Source organism: Sciurus carolinensis, chromosome 19 (genome assembly GCF_902686445.1).
Source record: "Sciurus carolinensis chromosome 19, mSciCar1.2, whole genome shotgun sequence".
Classification (NCBI taxonomy): Eukaryota; Metazoa; Chordata; class Mammalia; order Rodentia; family Sciuridae; genus Sciurus; species Sciurus carolinensis.
The window spans coordinates 3,570,376-3,594,722 of NC_062231.1; the positions used below are offsets into that span (position 1 = coordinate 3,570,376).

General features: G+C 39.0%; 1 pseudogene; it reads left to right on the forward strand.

Annotated features, from left to right (window-relative positions):
• Positions 1-24,347, forward strand: part of LOC124971141 (rap guanine nucleotide exchange factor 2-like) — a 96,015-nt pseudogene that overhangs the window by 31,443 nt on the left and 40,225 nt on the right.

The window sequence follows — 24,347 nt, forward strand, 5'->3', positions numbered from 1 at the left end:
TAGAGCACTAATCTCCAGAATATATAAAGAACTCAAAAAAGTCTACACCAAGAATACAAGTAACCAATCAACAAATGGGCTAAGGAAATGAATAGACACTTCACAGAAGAATATATACAAGCAGTCAACAGATATATGAAAAAATCTTCAAAATCTCTAGTAATAAGAGAAATGCACATCAAAACTACCCTAAGATTCCATCTCACCCCAATTAGAATGGCGATTATCAAGAACACAAGCAACAACAGGTGTTGGCGAGGTTGTGGTAAAAAAGGAACACTCATACATTGCTGGTGGGGTTGCAAATTAGTGCAGCCACTCTGGAAAGCAGTATGGAGTTTCCTTCAAAAGCTTGGAATGGAACCACCATTTGACCCAGCTATCCCACTCCTTGCCCTATACCCAAACACTGAAAATCAGCATACTACAGAGATACAGCCACATCAATGTTCATTGCTGCTCAATTCACCATAGCCAGATTGTGGAACCAACCTAGATGCCCTTCAGTTGAAGAATGGATAACGAAACCATGGCATATATACACAATGGAATATTACTCCACCATGAAGAATGATAAAATTATGGCATTTTTAGGCAAATGGATGAAATTGGAGAATATCATGCTAAGTGAGATAAGCCAATCTCAAAAAACCAAAGGATGAATGATCTCACTGATAAGCAGATGATGACAAATAATGGGGGTGGGAGGGTTTAGCGTTAGTATTAGGATTAGGTTTAGGGTTAGGGTTAAGGAGGGTGGTAAGAATGGAGGAAGGAAGGGCTGTATAGAGGGAAAACAGGGGTGTGAGGGGTGGGGAGGAAGGGAAAAAATAATAGAATGAATCAAACAACATTACCCTATGTAAATTTATGATTACACAAATGGTATGCCTTGACTCATGTACAAATAGAGAAACAACATGCATCCCATTTATTTACAATAAAAAAGCAAAAAAAAATAAGCCCAAATGACTGGGAATACAAATCATGTCTCAATAATAACCCTGAATGTTCATGGCCTAACCTCATTAATCAGAAGACATAGAATGGCAGATTGGATTAAAAAGAAAGACCCCAAAATATGCTGCCTTCAAGAGACTCATGTCACAGAAAAAGACATCTACAGATTAAGGGTGAAAAGATAGGAAAAAACATACACAGACACAGTAAAAAAGCAGGGGTTTCCATCCTCACATCAGGAAAAGTGGACTTCAAGCCAAAGTTAGTCAGAAGGGATAAAGAAGGACATTTCATACTGCTTAAGGGAACCATAAATCAGGAAGACTTAACATTCATGCTGGTGGAGTTGAAACTTGACGCAGCCACTCTGGAAAATAGTACGGAGATCCCTGAGAAAACTTGGAATGGACCCACCATTTGACCCAGTTATCCCACTCCTCAGTTTATACCCAAAGGACTTAAAATCAGCAAACTACAGTGATGCAGCCACATCAATGTTCATAGCAGCTGAATTCACAATAGCTAGATTGTGAAGCCAACCTAGATGCCCTTCAATAGATGAATGGATAAAGAAACTGTCGTATATATACACAATGGAATATTACTCAGCCATAAAGAAGAATAAAATTATGGAATTTGCTGGTGAATGGATGAAGTTGGAAAATATGCAAAGTGAAATAGGCCAAGCCCAAAATCCAAAGGCAAATGTTTTCTCTGATAAGTGGATGATGATACATAATATAGGGGTGGCTCAGGTGGGTAAGAGAAGAATGGAGAAAACTGAAAGAATAATTGTTCTAGGCTTCAGATAGCCCAGCAGAAGAGACCATCTTGAAATAAGTGACTTTGCTGATTAAGAAACTAAGTATTCAGGTTATTCACTTGTTGGCATATGTCTTTTTTTTAAAAAATATTTTTAGTTGTAGATGGACACAATACCTTTATTTTGTTAATTTTATTGTGGTGCCGAGGATCGAACCCAGTGCTTCACACATGCTAGGCAAGCACTCTACCACTGAGCTATAATCCCAGTCCCTGATGTTTGTCTTTTTAAGTTGACATTTGGTAATGTAGTCGGGCATGTTGGTAAATGGGAAGACAGAATGTGCCGTCTTTAGGCATATGTGATCTCCTCTACTGTTTATTGATGTATACTTTAAGAGTAGTCATTTTAACTAATTGTTATTGTTTGATTTGTGTTTTTATCAAGTTACCTTTGATTTGTGGTTCATTTCTCCTCAAAGACTGTCTAAGAGGGGAAAATCAGTTTAGTCTTCTTAGCATTGATAAATTCTTACCAGTTCCTCTGGAGGAAGAATTGTTCAGAATCAACAAATTGTTACCCTTTAGCTCATAGCTTAAACTGTTCTATTTGAAAGATGAAATGAAACCAAGTACTCTATTTTATTCTTTATTCTACTATGTTTCAAATGCTGTGTGATGGCTGAGATAAGAAATAAAAACTGCTGAGATTAAAAATCATTCATCCTAACATTGTAATATGAACAATCTTGTTGAAGTAGTTCTTTTTATAGTGTCTGATGCACAAATAGTTGAATGTCGAGTCCTTCTGACTTAGCTACAGAAAAATAAATACAACATAACCTCTTTGTACTATAATTGTTCTTACCTCTTTGGGTTCCCAAAATTAGTTTTTTAAATATCTTAAATGTTCATTTCAGGGCCACAGAAAGTGAGGCTGGTGACATGGACCTGAGTGGATTGCCAGAAACAGCGGTGGATTCCGAGGATGACGATGAGGAGACTTTGAGAGGGCATCGGATCCGCTGATGAGAAGGGACATTGTGAGAGACTGCCTGGAGGAGGACCCAATCGACAGGACAGACGACGATGTTGGTAAGTGCAACCAAGAAAAGGAATCCAGGAGGAGTTAAAATATTTAGAGGTAAAACTGTTTGGTACAATAGAGTGCAAATCCAGTAAACTTTAAAAAGTCATTAATTTATGAATTTCCTTTGTATAAATGTGGGTGATGAACGCTTTTCCTTTGTATACATAGTATTTGTTGGGAAAAAATAAAAAGTCAGTGTTAGCCAATACCTTCAGAAGTCTACATATAATATGATGAATGAACTTCCTAGTAAGATCTTTCCCCAAAACTTCTTTCATAGCTTAACTTATATCACACACACACACACACACACACACACACACACACAGCTAAATTTGTCTTCCAGGTAGTTTTACTTCCTAGTTGTCTTCTAAGCACTATTTCTGTTAAGTTTGTGTTTTCTGTAAGTGTTGGTTAATGGAAGTCAGTAAACTGTCATGTGAATGAATTTGTTTCCACTCTGGTTCCATGTGGAGGAAGTCTGAGTGGAAGAGGATAGTATGCCAAGCTAGCAGCACCTGCGCTGAGAGGTAAAGACGTTCTTTACTTGCACTGTGAAGTTAAGAGTTCTAAGTGACTTGATATCTACCTTCCCTTGTGAGCAAGAGTCAATTGTGTAATCATGGCTTTGTGTTTGAATACATCCCCAACTCTGACTTTTTGCTCTGCATATTAGGAACAAGAGCAACTTCTATGCAGTCATCTCCCACCAAAGTTCTGGAATCCATAACCACCCTTGCCTGAACCCAAATGATCTATCTGTTCCACCACTTGCCCTCTTCCTTGGGTCAGTATGTACTTCAAGAGAAATCAAATGAACTGAGTTTGTGGGATTAGCTATAGGAAGGTGTGGGTATATGTATGTGTGAGTAGCTTGTCTTATTATGTGTTCGAGTGGGACAAACATGTTTGTGGGAGAACTCTGACCATTTAAAATAGATATGAGATAGGGAGTAAGAAGAGTAGAATATGGAAAACCAAACCTTTGAATTAGTTATGTGTAATTTAACTACAGCATTGATGGGAGTTGCTGACTCTCTGTAGGTGAACATCATGAGGTGGTAATTATTCTTTCATTCATTCAGCTAATGTAGTGGAGCACCTTCTGGGTGCTGAACATTTCCTGGCTCTGAGCAAGGCCGTAAACAGGGCAGAGGTTCTTATTTTGTCAAAGTCTGTTGGAGAGACAGTGATTAGCAAGTGGACAGGTCAGACCCTGCAGGTAGTGGTGAGTGCTGCAGAGGAGCAGAGAGTGGAGGTGGGGGTGAACCCAGTGCCATGGGTCTCAGATTCACCCCCTGAAGACAGGGCTGTCCCTGTCATGTATCAAAAACCAACGTGTTCATCTGATTTCCAGTGTCCAAAATGTTTTTTTAATACTTCTGTTCTTTGTCCATGCAAACTTATTTTGTCTTTTAAATCCCTCTATTGTACTTGAAAGAATGAATGAAACTGCAAGTGTGTTCAATTTACATTCTTAATTCAGAAACTTGCTTGCATTTTTTTTAATTAGATAGAATATTGCTTATGTACAAGTTCATTTGGTTGGAAGCCGTCTTGTAAGTGAATGTATCTGCTGTTTTTAATTTATCTTTTTAATAGCTTGGAAGAAAATGCTGATTATTAAATTATGTGCAGGATTTCTGTTATTCATGGAAATTGAAGACTTTGACTTTGTATTTGAGAAGGCTTCCATCTCAGAATTTCTGGAAAGTAAGAAGTACTTATTCCGACAAATAAGTGCAAAAAATCACTTGTTTGTTTGCTTGCTTCCTTGCTTTTCTTTTCTTTTTTGAAATTTGATTTTACTAAGTTTCCCAGGTCCACCTTGAACTTGTGATCCTTCTCTCTCAGCCTCCTGAGCAGTAACTGGAATTAAAGACGCATTCTACTGCTCCCAGCTGTACTCAATTATTGAATGGTTTTGCACCTTGTTTTATACCATTATTTAATTAATTTATTTATTTTTCTATTTTTATGTGTGACTGAAGATCCAACCCAGTGCCTCACCCATGCTGGGCAAGTGCTCTACTACTGAGTGCTCTAGTACTCTAGCCCCTGAACTTTGATTTTTTGTTTTGAGGGCTTGATACATTAAGGTAGAAAAAAATGGCTTTGGTCTGGTCACTTTGAAATAATTTTTTTCCTCCTGCTTCATGTACCACCAAAAACCTTTCAAGATTGAAAAAAAAAACAATAATAACACTTAATATTAATCCTTTATTAAACATGATATTGAATCAAGCAAACCAAGATAAACTTATTTTCTGAACTGATTTCAGCTTCTGGTGTCTGTAAGTTGATTTGTTTTTTTCTTTGTGTCACAATGATGACTAAGAAAAATTTTTTAAAGACTAATAGTTTTCATAAACAAGAACATTCCTATCGTAACAAAACAGGACATGTTACAGTGGTTTATCATTCTAAATAAGAATATAATTCTAGAAGTTTCTTCTAAAAATATTGAGAAAGCAGTTCTGCAACACCGTGGCTTCTCCCTTCCACTTCTCCTAGGGACTCTCTTAGTTGCATCCCAAGGTCTCAGCTCTTGGCTCCCTCAGCCCCTCGTGTGTATAATACTCGTGGCTTTATTAGACTTTAGTTTGAACCAAATGCCTAAATAGCCAAATGCTTCCAAATTTATTGTATTTTTAATTATTAATGATAGAAAAATTCTTTTTTAAAAATCGTTCCAATTCTCCACTACAGGAAATAGTTGTGCAGGAGTTTTCACAAAACCAGTGACTGGGTACTTCTGAATCCTTGAGAGACTTCAAAAAAATCCAGGTAAACATGTGTGTCATCCTGGTTTTTCTACTGAGCTTGAAGAACTACGTACATCCACTATTATTAGATCTTCCCCATCTCTTTTATTCTTATAATATGTGATAGAGTTATTTCCTATCTTGTATTGTATCAATGCCAGTCACTGCTCCTATATCACAAATCGATGGCATGACCCACTAATAAAATCAGAACCTGTCAGAAACAAGAAACGTGCTTATTCAAAGCACATTGCAGTCATTCTAGTGGACATTAGTGGAGATGTCTTACGTCTTCTGCCCACTTTTTCTTCTCCGGTCATGGATGTGGTAATTATTTGACTTCTGGTATTCTCTGAACATATCTTAAACTCAAACACATTTCTTACATATCATTATCTTCCCATCTCACATTTTCCTTAAACCCATTAACCTTCACTTGCCCAAGGAAATCTAACAACTGCTGGAGAGGAAAAGGAGAAATGTGTGTTCTACAGGTTATATTGTGATAGCGTATATAGTGAGGGACGAGGGATGATGGCTGCAGAAAACAGGCTGGGAACAGCAGAACCGGCCGTGGTGTGCTGATCGGAGGACCATGACTTGTTCATTTGCTTCTGTATTTCAAATCAAAAGGTCAGTGCAGTTGTAAACTAGTGATTCCTGCCTTTCACATGAATAGATAGGTGTCACCTCTTACAGTGGCATTCAGAACCTCTTTGCTGTTCCTGGGAATAAATATATTTTATGGCACGACTCACTCACACCTACTCATTTCAGAAGTAAAATGTTCACTAAACAGAATTTATTCTTTAAATTCTGACTGATGTGCTTTGAGATTTTATCATCACTATGACCACCTTTTTTAATATTGGTTGCAACAGTAAATTGATCTTCTGACACATAAATCTGGGTCAGGTTAAAGAGCACTGTCCTACTGTACAGAAGGCCTGGGTGTCACTTATCATTATTCTCCTGATTCTCCAAGCCACCTTGTGTAATGACAAGCACCGTAGCAGGAGGAGGGATGATGTAGAGTCTAGTCAGAATGTGACATTACCCAACTGGACAAGAGGAAACCACTGAGTCTGTCCTTCTGGAAATGTAATGTTTTCACAGATTATATTTTTCTGTTTTACTTTTTCCCTAGCAGTTAACAAAATGCATCCAATAACATAAAATTTGTTGCTCAAAATTAACAGAAGGAATATATAAAGGACATTTAGATTGTTTGGGTGACAAGAAAAACGTATGTTATATTTAGCTGAGGCGTTAAATGATACCATGACTATAATTATAAAGACAACAATAGCAGTTCTTATTTGTTGAATATTTACTCTGTGACAAGTACTTTATCAGTACATTTGATTCTCATGGCTGTTCAATGAAGGTAGATATATTATTTTGCAAATGAGAAAACTGGCTTAGGAAATTTACCAACTTACCTTAAGTAAGACCACTAGGAAGAATTGAATGTCTTGACACATACCCTGTGCTCTTCACTGCCACTCAGAGTCCAGAGTCCTGAATCATGTCACTGTCACTTTCTAATTATATGTGTTTGAGCCTCAGTTTCCTCCCTATGAAATGAAAAAGAACACATGCACTTCACAGGGCCATGGTGAAGAATGTGGAGAAACCTAGTGGATAATTAGTAAAGCTACTTCATAATAGGAACACAGAACTAAAGGATAGAGATCACAGTATTTGAGGGACTATGAAGCCATCTGCCTTGTCAAAAGCCCCAACTGTAACAAAGTATAAGCTGTTTCTCCATAGTGTTGACAGTGGGAGAGTGATCAGCTTTTCTTCTTTTTGCCAATCTGTGGGATAAGAAATGGTATATCAGTTCTCACTTAAATCATATGTTGTGAATGTTTAATTGAATAATTTTTATGGATTTGCCTGATTTACAGAAAATCTCCCTTCAAATATTTTTTAATGAAATGTAGTTATTTTTGCTATTTTAAGCATCCACCTGCCCAAAAAGTCATTAGAATGAAGTTGTCACCTTACTAGAGAATTCTTGGAGCTCCATTTTATTTTGGCTATAATAAGCCTTACTTTAGAAGATGACAGCTGGGTTTCAGTTGAAATTTCCCATTTTAAGTTTAATGACTTCTTCAGTGGCGTTAGTGTTTGGTTCACAGTGTAACTACTTGCTTCTAAATCAAAAGGAAATACCACCATTTTCATGGTGACAGAAATCTTTATGTACCTACAGAAAATTAGACTTTTACTGAAGACACTGAAAATGTATTTTTCAGTAGGCAAAATTGCGTGGCATTTACAAAGAAAGAACCCTAGAGCACTTTTAATAAAGGGTGTGGTTTTGACCAGGAGCATCTTTTGCTTTTCAGAACAACTCTTGGAGTTGATGCACCAGCTGCCTGCCGTTGCCGATATGGCGATGTCGCTGAGAGAACTCTGTGCTGTGATGGAGTTGCAGTGGTGGAGGAACAGGGACCATTGTGATAAATGGTGGTGACGGGGTCAGTGAATATTCCTCCTCTTGAACAGCTTGTTTGAGGATCTCCCGATTCAGCACGTAGACAAAAACTCAGTTCTTATATTTTCCTTCTCAGAAATCAGCAGTGAAAAGTTTGAATAAAAAACCATGGTGTACTCATTTTGTCACAACATTGAAATCCATTATTTTATTCTCCATTATATGTAACATTTCATACAATATTGGTGATGTTTTTTGCGGTGGTGGGGATTGAACCCAGGGTCTCACACATGAGGCAGATGCTCTACCATTGAGCTACAACCTTGTGAACATTTCAGTTTTGCAACTTACGTCATAAATGCAATGCTTTTTACCAGGGTAATGTGATGTCAGGGCAGTAGTGATTATTATATATTATTTACATGTGCTTTGAGAGATGGAGGAAACTCTTTTTCCTTTTGTCACTTTCAAGAAGAATATCCAAAGTCAGACTAAAGGGGCAGATGATATTGCTCTGTGCTAGGCCTATGAGGACGTGTAGATATGCAGTTGTGTGTAAATGCTCATTCTGTGAACTTCCTGAAGAGTCAGTATCACCTAAGTCATTGATTCCATCTTTAAGGCAGAGGATCTGCTAAGAATTTTTAAGTACCATTAAGTATCATTCTGTCATCACAATACTGTTCCTCCTTTTTTTTTTTTTAATTAGCTGGACTCCTGGTCAGTGATTCTCAATGGTTCTGTGGAACTGACTTATCCAGATGGAAAAGCAGAAATATTGTGTATGGGAAAAAGGAGTGATGAGAACAAAGGTGGATGACTGCCAGGTATAAAATGTGTATTTTATTCTTTTTTAAAAGATGTGTTCCTGGGGCTGGGGAGATAGCTCAGTTGGTAAAGTGCTTGCCTTGCAAGCACAAGGCCATGGGTTCAATTCCCAGCAGCACACACACACAAAAAAATGTGTTCCTTATGGATGTACATGACAGTAGTGTGTGTTTCGACATTCATACATGGAGTATGACTTATCCTAATTAGGATCCCACTCCTGTGGTTGTACACGATGTGCAGTTGCACTGGTGGAATGTTTATATGTGGACATGGGAAAGCGATGTCCCATTCATTCCTCTGTCCTTCCTATTCCCATCTCCCCTCCCTTCCCTTCATTCCCTTTTGTCTGATCTAGTGAGCTTCTATTCTTCCCCCTCCCCATTGTGTATTATCATCCTCAGATCAGAGAGAACTTTTGACCTTTGGTTTTTTGGGTGGATGGGCTTATTTTACTTAGCATTTTTGTCTCCAGATTTATCCATTTACCTGCAAGAATCATAAAATCATTCTACTTTACTCTTAATAGAAAATACTTGTATGTAATTTAGTATTTTCCTACCTATATTAATATGTCATCTTTAAATAAGATTTTAATGTAAACTGTTACTTTTAGTCTTATGCACTAAGAAATTAATTATGAATCTCTCTTGAACTGACTTGAAATGCACAGAACTATGTGTTTTGTTTTATAAAAGGTGTTCTGTTAATATGGTATTTTACATTTTCCACCAGAAATTATTAATGAATAATCTGTTCATTGAAAATATGGCAATAAAATGCATATTATGAAAAATCATAAGTAGATAATTAAAGGTAATGGTATAGCCATGTGATGTTATTATTTAAACTCATACAGAAAAGTAATCGATTTCAGAACAGACATGGAATTTTATCATAGTATAAATCAGAATGACTTGCCACTAAAAAATAATTGCTAATGCAAAGAAAGTACTTGGTAGCAAAAGATAAATGGCATCCACATTGATGGTATGTTAATATTCTTTATTGAAAAACATTTAATAATAGTCTAGAGAAAATATGTGGAAAAACATGAAATTTAATTAGATTAAATGGAAAGTCTATGTTAGTGAGGAAAGAATTTAAGATGCTTTCACTCTTAAGTGTTTATAATTTATATATTGTCTTCTAAAAGTTTCTCTCTGAAAGATAAAATATTTTAATGTAAATAAGCCAAAAAGTTTGATTTGACTTAAGACTAATGTTTACAGCTCATTATATTTATTATTCTGCATTTTGCATGACATGTGAATGCAATTTATTCTGAAAGAATATAATTGAATTTCTTTGCTACATACCCCACCATCCATTTTAAATTTTGAGACAGTCTTACTAAGTCTAAGCTCTTGAGCTTAGACTCTTCTGGCCTTGGCCTCCTGAGTTAGAATTACAGGCATGTACCACTGTGCCTGAGTCATAATTGAATTTTTATAGTGTCAGATCAATGTTGCAGTAGTGTTATTCATTTAAATTTTCATTTTGAGCATTTTGCTTAACTAAAATGAAAAAAAGACTATAAATAAAATAATCCCAACAACATAATCAATATAATTTTGCCAGATAATTCCTTGAGTAAGCATCATAGAAGGGGAAAAAAGACTATAGATTCAAAGTTGTAAATATGTAAAGCAAGAAAACCATTCTAAATATGGTCACTTCTCAATTATTTAGTATAATAGAGGGGAAAAATAGATAAATACATAAATCATTATTTGTCATGAGAATGTACATTTAGGAAGGATTATATATGATATTTCAGCTCTGGAATTGTATTCCAAAAATAATGAAAACAAACTGAGTCAAGACGTGGGCAGGACAGACGGCAGACCATGACTGAACCTGATGAGTACAGCTTGGTGTAGATGGCTTTCATTAGCGTTCTTTCACACCCTTCTTCCATGTCTCTCTTAAGAATGAATCCTTGTGGATTACTAAGTACCATGTTCTTGGTTGAGCCTGCTGCTTTTTCATTAAGGTTCTGTTTATTGCATGATCACTGTGGCTTGTGTGGGAGGCAGAGGGTGACATTAGGCTCCATGCCACTTCCTTGGTGTAAGCTGCCTTCCTTAAGTAACCAGAGGTGTTGAGCTCTCCTTAAACTTGCAGGGAATATGTTCTTTTCTGCAGCAAGTCATCCTTCTTTTCTCTCTGCATTTAAGTTACAGTAATGACAAAGGTAAGAAAACTGGACATGGATCCACTATAATACATTTCAGTGGTGTTTTCAGCCCTCTTTCTGGGATGAGAGAAAGCTTCCCTTCAAGGAAAAAAAATAGATTGAACAATCTTGCACTATGTTCCTTTCCATCTGTTTACCCACTTAGGTCGTGTGCCGCAGTGTTCGGAGAGCCGAGGCTCATACGCCTCAGCTGCAGTAATTCCTTCTCCAGCACAGAGGAGCTTTCCCAAGGACTAGGGGACTAAGCTTCTCTTGATGCTGCCGACAGGGGCTGGGGGAGCTGGACATCGTGCTCAAGTGGCTCACGTGACAACACACAGGCCATCCCACACCAGAGAAGTTGGGGAGCACCTCCATCTGCACACACCTTTGACCATTCAGGGGATCCTGCAGGTTATGTGCCTCAAGCAGCATATGACCAAGTGGTACTTTCTGATCATAGAGAAAAGTATAAGAGGCAGAATCAAAGGGAGAGTCTTGAACAAGCCAGGTCCAGGCAAGCTGGGCGTCTTCCCAGGCTACTGGGGAGAAGATTCAGAGGGTCACACAGAACAATAAAGCATGACATCTGCGACCACAGAAGAAACCCATTCCTGTGCCCGTGCCCTGCCCACATCATGTGACACCCAGTACTGCAAAGGGGGTCATAGGTAAGTTTAAAACTGGAGTGTTGGCACTTCTGGATCATGGCTATGATCTGATTATTTCAAAGGTCAAATTATTTGATTGTGTGTTTTTGGGTACTGGGGTTTCCAGGATGTTTGACCTCTGAACCACATCACCAGTACCCCCACCCCTTTTTTTATATATATAAATTTAGAGACAGGGTCTCACTAAGTCAGTTAGGGTCTCACTAAGTTGCTGGAGCTGGCTTTGAACTCATGATCCTCCTGTCTCAGCATCCCAAGCCACTGGGATCACAGGTTTGTGCCACCATGCCTGTCTGTGTTTGTGGCTCTTTCCCTCATTTTACAGGGCTTCCAAATTAGCACTGAGTTCAGGATTTTGATATGAAGAGTGGTTAAGAGCCTGGGTGTAGACAGTAAACATTTAGTAAATCTTATCTTCGAGTATCAGTACACTGTCATTATGGATCTTACCTCATTTGTTTTCTTTTAACTGGAAAATTTTCAGGATGGATGCCTATTTTTCACAGGAGGGATTTTTCTTTAATTGAAAATGTTCTAAACATTGACCCTTAAATTTATTTAGAAATTCCATCCCATGCATAATAAAGCCTTTTCATTAGCCAAGCATGGTGGTGCGTGCTTGTAACACTAGCTGCTTAGGAGGCTGAGCCAGGAAGATCACAAGTTTGAGCCAACCTCAGCAACTGAGGGAGACCCTGTCTCAAATTAAAATTTAAAAAGGGCTTGGTGTGTCACTCAATGGTAGACAAGTTGCCTAGCATGAGTGAGGCCCTGGGTTCAGTCCCCAGCACAGCAAAATTGAGATTCATTGATTTTTGTTATGTAGACACACTGTTTCTCTTGGCCAAATAAATTCTTTCTGCATCCTAGAGCAAGGCAGAGGTGGCTCACTGCATAAAGACTAAGGGTTCAGGCCTAGAACTGGAGAGAGGCTCTGCCTGTTTCCTCCTCTGTAAAATGAGTTTAGTAATTAAGAGTTAGTGGGAGGATGATGAAAGAAATCTGTGAAAAGTACTCAGAACAGCGCTTGGATTGTGTATTCATAAGTAACTGAAAGATACTGCTGCTTCTTTGTAAAGTGTTACCCGTTCCCTCAGTAAAATCAGAGAAAAAATGTATTTTCTTAACATATTTAAAATCTGTGTAGTTGAAAATGTAGGACTAGATTATAGGATACGGGAATATAATCTGGAACGTGGGCATCATGGGCATCACTTTCATTAGTAGGGACATTGTAACTATTTGCCTTACAAATAGTTGAGAGTGGTGTCAAATTTAGTAGCCTTCTGAGATAAAGAAGGACATGACAGTAGTGATAGCTTTCCATCACTGCGACAAAATACTTGAGACAATCAGTTTAAAAGAGAAAAGATTTACCTGGATTCACAGCGTTAAAGTTTCAGCCCATGGTCACTTGACTCCATTGTTTCTGGGCCTGTGTCAAGGCAGGACATGGTGGAGAGGGCGTGACAAAGCAAAGCTGCTCACGTTTTGGCCTCCAGGAAGCAGAAAGTGTGAGAAAAAGGGACTGAGGACAAAATATTCCCTTCAAAGACATGCCTCCAGTGACCTGCTTCCTCCACTGAGGTTCCATCTGTTAAAGTTTCTGCCTCCTCCCAGTAATTCCATCAGGAGAGACCAAACCTTCAGCATAGGAGCCGTTAGAGAACATTCCAGATCCAAACTATAGCAAGCATTAACACATACTCATAATTTGAGGCAGTTTGGGCGCCTGTGAACCTCGAGGGGGACCAGTGCTCCTACCTGTCCTCAGCCATGTCCCCCGACCCGAGAGGCCACGTAACAGGGATCCAGGTTGAGGGTCGAAGCTTCGGAGGGCTTTCTTCATGTGAGGTGCTTCTGGGTTCTGTTTACATTTTTTCTAATGACTTAAAAATTGCCACAGGTGACAGAGAGGTCCCTTGTAATAAGTGTGCATGTGACTGGATGTCTTCTCTAGACTTTTCAGTGGATTTTGCTTCTGTGGTGCTGGGGATGGAAGCCAGAGTCCCAGCCTGTGAGGCAAGTGATCTACCACTGAACTACCCAGCCCGGATTTCCATCCTAATTCTTAGTCAAATTAAAGTGCTTCTGTGGCTCTACTTTAAGGTTAAAAATAAAGATCTCACAAGTTCGTGCGTCTCTAAGAATTTGAAGGAACATTTTGACCTATAAAATGAGGATAGTTCAAGTTTTCTGTGGAAATGTTACATTTGGACTTTAATGGGTGGGACCTCACTTGGAAAGGAAACACATCATTTCTCTCTCTTTTGACTTATTTTACAAATTTACAAATATACCTGCCTCTCTTGGATTGAGTACAAGGAGGGGATCATATTCCCCTACTTTCTTTGTTTGGTTTTGTTTTCTGTTTAACCTGTTATCATACAGTCATTAAAGAAAAAAGTGAACTATAATAAGTGAACTAGTCATAATCTGCCACCTGCAGATAACCACTATTAACATATTTTTATACATCCTTCTAGACTTTTAAATGTATGTGACTATTATTAAAAGTGAGATAACTCCTTGCAGTTTTATAACTTTTTAAAATGAATCATTACTCATAACTTTCCAACCAATAAACATAACAATATGTATTTTTAATATTGTGTGTGTGTGTATGTGTACATGAAGGTATGCATAATGTCCATTTTTAAGCTTTTAAAATTGTTAATTGCCTAGAAAACAGACAAGAATTTTAGATGGGCATTTGTATACATACGTACGACTTGTTATGAGCACGTCAGTGGTGTGTTCTCTACGGCACGGGAAATTACCTGCTTGCTCATCTGTTTGTTTTCTTCCCTGCTGTTTGTAGAAGATGAACAAGTGTCTGCAGTTTGAGGCACAGGCTGTTGTGGACCCTGGGCAGGTCACCTAAAGGAGAGCACAAGAAGACCGGGGCCTTGGAACTCATCCTGAGGACGGTGGCCCCGTTTGCCCCCTTCCCTGCCTTAAAATCAGCAGGTGGCTTCTGCTCCCTGTCTTCCTTTCCCCTTTGCATGTGAGACACTGAAGAAATCACTGTGGCACTTTCAGGCTTCATTGCTTGAAGTGCACAGTGCAGCCATCTTCCAGCTCCGGCCGTTGCTGCCTGCCACGTCACACAGTGTCATCCAGATTCCAAGATCATCCCAACAAGATGGTTCTCTATGGCTGCACTTCTCCATGCCTGGAAGGATTTTTAAAGATCTTCCTTTAGAGTTCAATCCAGTCTAGCGCTTGGTCTCATTGGGACAATGAGAACAGCTAACCATTGAACAACTTGGGGCCTTTAACCCACCATGGGAGACAAAGAAAACAGTGAAACCCTCTGAGCACAGTGCCTGTCCACTTGTTTACAGTGTCTTTTTTTAAAATGAATTTAAAGATGAGTTTAGAGAGTAAATGTTATATCATTTCATGATTTCAGTATTATTTTGAACCATAAGCAGGGTTGCCAGCCTGGGTTTCCAAAAAAGCAAAAATGAAAAAACCAAATATGCTGGACAGGGTGTGGCCACACCAAGAAGAAGGGAAAACTGGTTTGTGATCCTGTCTTCCCATGTTCTTCCGGCCTCCCCCACAATTGCCCTATCCTGGAAGTGTAAAATGTTAGCCAGTGCTTCAACACCAAGGCACCCCATCCTCGCCTCCCCAGGGGCTGGGGGTCTTCTGTAAACCATTTGCACATGGCCAGGGGAGGGACACAGGACTTCTGTGTCCTGTCTGAACCTTACAGAGGAAGGGCAGTGTCTCTGAGGGTTGTCCTGCTCCATCAAAATGGACGGCAAACCCCATTTTTAAGTTATATTTTTTTGATTTTGTTCATTTAGAGTTTTAGGATATTTTTGTTTTTATTTCTTAAAAGAAACATTTATAACTGGATAGCATTGCAGTGAAAGCAGCTTGGAATGTTGGAGCTCCTGCCAGCTGTTCATACTGCTCTTTCAAGACAACCTCCCTTTATCACATTGGCATTAGGAATAAACAAGGCTTTAAACATAAAAGATCAGAAGCCTGGTTAGATTTCCCAGCCTTTGCAAGGTGGACGTCACCAGAGACTAACCCACAAGTGGCTTCATGGATGCTGCCTAGAGAGAAGGTCTAAGTGTCACAACCATCTGCTCACAGCTGCTATTAACCCTATAATAACTGAAAATGACACCCCTCTATTTTTGTATTGTTTTTGCACAGATTCCGGAAAAGTGAAGGCTGCCAATCCAAGTAGTGCTCAGATGTGAGCAACTGCTGGTCTTGGATTTTTTTCCATTAAATTCAGCTAATCATATTGATCAGTAGATAAATGTAAATAGCCTCCAATTTTAAAAGTTGAACTGCAGTGTTTTTTCACTGTATGAAACAATGTCAGTGCTTTATTTAATAATTCTCTTCTGTACCATGGCATTTGTTTACTTGCTTGTATATTACATTGTCAATTTATTGCATTTGTAATTTTACATGTAGTATGCATTATGTGCCAGTTTATTATATAGTCTATGGACCTCATGTGCATATAGAAAGTCAGAAATCTAGCTCTACCACAAGTTGCACAAATGTTATCTAAACATTGAGTAATTGTAGAACATAGGACTGCTAATCTCAATTCGCTCCGTGCTGTTGCATGTAGAATGTGCAATTAACTGGTGATTTTCTCATACTTTTGATACTACTTTTACCTGTATGCCTTTTAGAAAGATATTGGTGGAGTCTGTATTCCTTTTGTATTTTTAATACAATAATTGTACATATTGGTTATTTTTTGTTGAAGATGGTAGAAATGTCCTATGTTTATGCTTCTACTTCCAGTTTGTACAAGCTGGAAAATAAATACATATACCATAAAGCCTTGTGTATATTCTTAATGAATTGTGCATGCTTTTTTTCATGTAAATAGCAGGTCTTTAGTCTCACTACCAAAGCTCATCCTTCAGAGACTTAGGAGACTTAACCTCTTGCTTGGTAGAACTACCTGATAGCATGTTCCTTCTAAGACAGGTTTCTGTTGATTCAAAGAAATCAATATCATTAATGTTAACACCAACATAAGCACATTCAGATTTGGCAGTTTCTTAAGGCCCAGTGAAAAACTAAGATGATATCACAATATATTGCATAAAAAATTGTTTTTCCTCAATCTTTCCCCAATGAAAATCTGTACGGGACAAAATATTTTGATTCCCAGTATTTGTATTGAGAAGAAGGACCTAGAGAACAGAAAATGATGTTCAAGGTCATGATCACCAAGTTAAGAGCACAATTTAGCTATTGATTGTGGACTTCTAACTAGAATATGACATTGTTTTGTCTATGAGGGTTTGTTTTCTGAGGCACTGGGGAGGGACAGCCTCATGCATGCTAGGCAAGTGCTCTGCCACTGAGCTATGGTTCCAGCCCTAAGTATCTCCAAATATTTACATATACTCTAAATAATTTCTCTTCCAGACCCGGAGGGGACTGACCAACTTTTCACAGAGGCCTTGAATTTCTGAGTGAATTGCTCATGAATGGCTGTAGGTGAGGTTGTTCTCCTTCCCCACTTCTGAGTCACCAGGAAGTCACTACTTTACACTCAACATGACCAAGGTGGCATTTCTGCTGGAGCTCATGTCGCTGCTGCAGCAGATCCTGTGACTCGCCCCACACACCCTGCTGCCTCTGGATGCTGGGGAGGCTTCCTTCTCTCTCAGTCCCCTCTGTCCACTGGATTAGGAAGACCCCACCCCAGCATGGCCCTCTGCCAAACAAGGGAGCTGAGCCCCCGTGAGCTCTAGAATGATTTCAAACCTGTGTTAAATGTGTTTTTGGAACAAAGTGGGAAATAATAGAGTCATACTCTTTAGTGAGCATTTAAAATCTATTTCCACCATAAAATAGCTCTTGTCTTCTCCTCTCCCTCCCCTCCTGTCTTTCCCTGCCCTCCATTGCCACCCACCCTACCCCAGGAAATTAGGTTTTTTTAATTGGGTATTCTTCTATGATGATCCCTGCCTAACTGAAGAGTGGTTCTCAAAGTAGAAACTTTTAAATGAACTTCTTTCCCTCCTCAAGCTTGTTATGAACCCTCCATTGCCAAACCCTTAGGCTTTTTTCAACCAAATAACTTCCGCTAAGTTCACGGGTGTGGTTTCTGGCTCAAGTTCTTTCCACATCACCCCCTTCACAGAAGCCTTGGAGAAGGCTTGTTTGCACCCTCAAAACAAGGTAAGTTTTTTATCCCTCCCACTTAAAAAAAATGACTCAAAGTAATGGCCACAAGGATTTTGGGATCAGAGCTTGGAGAGTTCCTGAAGGGGAGAGCTTGACTCAGGACAAGTGGGGTCCCTGGCACACATGATGGGAGAGAATCTCAGCATGTGCCAGCGACACAGAAGAAGGGATTTTTTCTAAAAGAGGCACATTCTAGGGAGAATGGGGGCCATCTGCAGAGGAGGAGACTGCAGCCTCCTGGTGTGGGGTGTCCATATTTACAGAGGGGCTGCACTAAAGCTGGAGTCACAGTGAGGTAACACAATTCAGCGCCAGTGTCTCCAGGGGACTGCCCTCACATTCCTGCTTCAGGCCAGGACATGGTCAAGGGTATGGTCAAGGGCGCAGGCCCAGGCTGGGTTGCTCACAGATGCTTATGTGGCGTTTCAAAGCTTCATGGCTGATTCTAGCATTCCAACAGCTCACCAGGGCTTCTTTTTTGAGTCTTAGTCTATCTTTCCCTCTTTTTTTTTTTTAATTACTATAAACAAATGGGAATACATGTTGTTCTCTGTCTGTACATGGCGTAAAGGCATACCATTTGTGTAATCATAAATCTACATAGGGTAATGTTGTTTGATTCATTCTGCATTTTTTCCCTTCCCCCCAACCCTCCCACCCATCCCCTCCCTCCATACAGACCTTCCTTCCTCTATTCCTGCACCCCTCCCTAAACCCAACTCCAACCCCAACACTAACCCCTCCCACCCCCATTATGTGTCATCATCCACTTATTAGCGATATCATTCTTCCTTTGGTTTTTTGAGATTGGCTTATCTCACTTAGCCATGATATTCTCCAGTTTCATCAATTTGCCTGCAAATACCATAATTTTATCATTCTTTAAGACTGAGTAATATTCCATTGTATATATATACCACATTTTCTTATCCATTCATCAATTGAAGGACATCTAGGTTGGTTTCCACAATCTGGCTATTGTGAACTGAGCAGCTATGAACATTGATGTGGCTGTATCTCTGTAATATGCTGATTTTAAATCCTTTGGGTATAGGCCAAGGAGTGGGATAGCTGGGTCAAATAGTGGTTCCATTCCAAGTTTCTAAGGAGTCTCCATACTGCTTTCCAGAGTGGCTGCACTAATTTGCAGTCCCACCAGCAATGTATGAGTGTACCTTTCTGCCCACATCCTCGCCAACACCTGTTGTTGCTTGTATTCTTGATAATCGCCATTCTAATTGGGGTGAGATGGAATCTTAGGGTGGTTTGATTTGCATTTCTCTTATTACTAGAGATGGTGAACATTTTTCCATATGTTTGTTGATTGCTTGTAGATCTTCTTCTGTGAAGTGTCTATTCATTTCCTTAGCCCATTTGTCGATTGGATTATTTGCATTCTTGGTGTAGAGTTTTTGAGTTCTTTATAGATTCTGGAGATTAGTGCTCTATCTGAAGTATGATTGGCGAAGATTTTCTCCCACTCTGTAGGTTCTTTCTTCACATTGCTGATAGTTTCCTTTGCTGAGAGAAAACTTTTTAGTTTGAATCTATCCCTGTTGTTGATTCTTGCTTTCATTTCTTGTGCTATGGGAGTCCTGTTGAGGAAGTCTGGTCCTAAGCCGACATGTTGAAGCTCTGGACCTACTTTTTCTTCTATAAGATGCAAGGTCTCTGGTCTGATTCTGAGATCCTTAATTCATTCTGAGTTTAGTTTCGTGCATGGTGAGAGATATGGGTTTAGTTTCATTCTGTTGCATATGGATTTCCAATTCTCCCAGCACCATTTGTTGAAGAGGCTATCTTATCTCCATTGCATATTTTTGACCCCTTTGTCTAGTATGAGAAAATTATATTTATTTGGGTTTGTGTCCGTGTCCTCTATTCTGTACCATTGATCCACCTTTCTATTTAGGTACCAATACCATGCCGTTTTTGTTACTATTGCTTTGAAGTACAGTTGAAGATCTGGTATTGCGATACCCACTGCTTCACTCTTTCTGCCAAGGATTGTTTTAGCTATTCTGGGTTTTTATTCTTCCAGATGAATTTCATAATTGCTTGCTCTATTTCTGTAAGGTACATCATTGGGATTTTAATTGGAATTGCATTGAATCTGTATAGCACTTTTGGTAGTATGGCCATTTTGACAATATTAATTCTTCCTATCCAAGAACATGGGAGATCTTTCCATCTTCTAAGGTTTTCTTTAATTTCTTTCTTTAGTGTTCTGTAGTTCTCATTGTAGAGGTCTTTCACCTCTTTTGTGAGATTGATTCCCAAATATTTTATTTTTTTCGAAGCTATTGTGAATGGGGTAGTTTTCCTAATTTCTCTTTCTGAAGATTCATCACTTATGTATAAAAATGCCTTAGATTTATGTGCATTGATCTTATATCCCACTACTTTACTGAATTCACTAATGAGATCTAAAAGTTTTCTGGTGGAATTTCCTGGTTCCTCTAAGTATACAATCATATCATCAGCAAATAGGGATAGTTTGAGTTCTTCTTTTCCTATTCGTATCCCTTTAATTTCTTTGGTCTGTCTAATTGCTCTGGCTAGAGTTTCAAGGACGATATTGAAATAGAAGTGGTGAAAGAGGGCATCCCTGCCTTGTTCCAGTTTTAGAGGGAATGCTTTCAGTTTTTCACCATTTAGAATGATATTAGCCATGGGCTTAGCGTAGATGGCCCTTTACAATGTTAAGGAATGTCCCACTATCCCTATTTTTTCTAGTGTTTTGAGCATGAAGGGGTGCTGTATTTTATCAAATGCTTTTTCTGCATCTATCGAAATAATCATGTGATTCTTGACTTTAAGTCTCTTGATATGGTGAATTACATTTATTGATTTCCTGATGTTGAACCAACCTTGCATCCCTGGGATGAAACCCACTTGATCATGGTGCACTATATTTTTAATATGTTTTTGTATGCGATTTGCTAAAATTTTGTTGAGAATTTTTGCGTCGATGTTCATTAAGGATATGGTCTGAAATTTTCTTTCCTTGATGTATCTCTGTCTGGTTTAGGAATCAGGGTAATATTGGCTTCATAGAACGAGATTGGGAGGGTTCCCTCCTCTTCTATTTCATGGAATTCTTTGAGAAGTATTGGAATGAGCTCTTCTTTAAAAGTTTTGTAGAACTCGGCTGAGAACCCATCTGATCCTGGACTTTTCTTTGTTGGTAGGCTTTTGATGACTTCTTCTATTCATTACTTGAAATTGGTCTATTTAAATTGTGTATGTCCTCCTCGTTCAGTTTAGGCAATTCATATGTCTCTACAAACCTGTTGATGTCTTTGAAATTTTATATTTTGTTGGAGTATAGGTTTTCAAAATAGCTTCTTTTTATGTTTGTATTTCAGTCGTGTCTGTTGTGATATTTCCTTGTTCATTCCGAATTTTAGTGATTTGGGTTTTCTCTCGTCTTCTCTTTGTTAGTGTGGCTAAAGGTTTATCAATTTTGTTTATTTTTTCGAAGAACCAACTATTTATTTTGTCAATTTTTTGTATTGTTTCTTTTGTTTCAATTTCGTTGATTTCAGCTCTCAGTTTAACTATTTTCTGTCTTCTACTATTTTGGTGTTGGTCTGTTCTTCTTTTTGTAGGGCTTTGAGCTGTAGTGTTAGGTCATTTATTTTTTGAGTTTTACTTCTTTTAATAAATGCGCTCCATGAAATAAATTTTCCTCTAAGTACTGCTTTCATAGTGTTCCAGAGATTTTGATATGATGTTTCTTTGTTCTCGTTAACCTCTAAGAATTTTTTAATTCCTTCCTAAAATCTTCTGTTATCCATTCATCATATAATAGCATATTGTTTAATCTCCAGGTGTTGGAGTAGTTTCTGTTTTTTACTCTTTCATTTATTTCTAACTTCAATCCATTATGATCTGATAGAATACAAGGTAGTGACTCTATCTTCTTGTATTTGCTGACATTAGCTTTGTGGCATAATATATGGTCTATTTTAGAGAAGGATCCATGTGCTGCTGAGAAGAAAGTGTATTCGCTCTTGGTTGGATGGTATATTCTATAAATGTCTGTTAAGTCTAAATATTGATTGTGTTATTGAGATCTATGGTTTCTTTTGTTCAATTTTTGTTTGGAAGATCTGTCCAGTGGTGAGAGAGGCATATTAAAATCACCTAGTATTATTGTGTTATGGTCTATTTGGTTTCTAAAATTGAGAAGGATTTGTTTAGCATACATGGATGAGCCACTGTTTGGGGCATAGATATTTATGATTGTTATATCTTGCTGATTTATGCTTCCCTTAAGCAGTATGAAATGTCCTTCTTTATCCTTCTGACTGACATTGGCTTGAAGTCCACATTATCTGAAATGAGGATGGATACTCCAGCTTTTTTGCTGAGTCCATGTGCATGGTAGGTTTTTCCCCATCCTTTCACCTTTAGTTTATGGGTATCTCTTTGTATGAGGTGAGTCTCTTGCAGGCAACATAGTGTTGGATCTTTCTTTTTAATCCAATCTGCCAGTCTATGTCTTTTGATTGATGAATTCAGGCCATTAACATTCAGGGTTTATTATTGAGATATGATTTGTATTCCCGGTCATTTGGTTCATATTTAAAATTTTGACACATCTTGGTTCCTCCTTTATTTGACAGTTCCTTTAGGATAATTCCTCCCTTTGCTGATTGCTTCTTTGTTTTTTATCTCTTCCTCATGAAATATTTTACTGAGATGTTCTGCAATGCTGGCTTTCTTTTGTAAATTCTTTTAGCTTTGGTTTATCATGGAATGATTTTATTTCATCGTCAAATTTGAAGGTAAGTTTTGCTGGGTATAAGATTCTTGGTTGGCATCCATTTTCTTTCAGAGCTTGAAAAATGTTATTCCAGGCCTCTCTAGCTTTTAGGGTCTGGATTGAAAATCTGCTGATATCGTATTGGTTTCCCCCTGAATGTAATTTGGTTCTTTTCTCTCACAGTCTTTAAAATTCTGTCTTATTTTGTATGTTAGGTATTTCATTATAATGTGCCTTGGTGTGGGTCTGTTGTAATTTTGTGTATTTGGAGTCCTATAAGCCTCTTGGACTTGATTTTCCATTTCATTCTTCAGATTTGGGAAATTTTCTGATATTATTTCGTTGAATAGATTGTTCATTCCTTTGTTTGTTTCTCTAAGCCTTCCTCAATCCCAATAATTCTCAAATTTGGCCTTTTCATGATATCCCATAGTTCTTGGAGATTCTATTCATGATTTCTTACCATCTTCTCCATTTGTTCAACTTTGTTTTTGAGGTTAAATATTTTGTCTTCAATATCTGAAGTTCTGTCTTCCAGGTGTTCTATCCTATTGGTTATGCTTTTATGGATTTCTTAATTTGGTTATTGTTTCCTTCATTTCAAGGATTTCTGTTTGGTTTTTTTTCAATATCTCTAACTCTTTATTGAAATGATCTTTTGCTTCCTGAATTTGCTCTGTTAACTGTCGATTGGTGCAGTCATTCAATGCCTGCATTTGCTCTTTCATTTCATCGTTTGCTTCCCTGATCATTTTAATTATGTACATTCCGAACTCCCTTTCTGTCATTTCTTCTGCCATGCTGTCATTGGATTTTATAGATGTAACATCTAGATTGTTTGGGGCATTTTCTTCCCTTGTTTCTCATGTTGTTCAGGAATCAGTGGGTCCTTAAGATATTGCAGATTTCCTCTATCGACTTATAATGTCCCTGAAGATTGCTAGTATATCCCCTCTTATCCTTCAGTAGCCTGAAGTCTTGGAGGAAGTTGATAATGCGGAGCTCCATGAAGAAGCTGCCTCTCTAGGGGTGGTGACCCTCAGGTGGTGTATATTCCCTGCTAGTGGGCAGAGGTGTCTCCACTTGTTGACCAATGGTCATCCAAAGGGGAACTAGGCTGAGGGCTGAGGCAAGGCCTGTTTGTGCCTGTGTCTCTGGTTTTACCGTCCCTGTGGGAAAACCTCACCTGGCAGGGAAGACTCACCCGGTGGGGAGGTCTCGCTGGTCAGTTGCCCTCGTAGAGGTTCCCCTCCATCTACAACTACCGCCTGGGCTGGGTTGTCTTCCTCTGCAACGTTTCCAGGGGCCTGGACCTATGTCCTGGGCCTGGGAGCCTCACCCTTCGCAGGCGAGTCTCCTTAGGCTGCCTCTCCCAGAGAATCTGCCTGCCGCCCTGGAAACTTCGCTCCGCCCCTAGGCGTGTCTCTGTGCGGCTCTTCCAGCAAGAAGCCACCTAGCTCCTGGGACCCTGCTCTGCACCCAATCGCCTGGCTATGCGGCCCCCTCCTCTGAGCCACCACCTGGAGCCCCGTACAATAGCTCCGAGACCCAGAGACCCGCCACACACCTCCTCCTCCGGACAGCCGCCCGGTTTCCGACGCAGTCACTAGGAGTCCAAGCAACTCACTTCGGGTCTCCTCCTCCCGCCAACCGCCCGTAGCCCTAGGCAGTCACTCCAAGTCC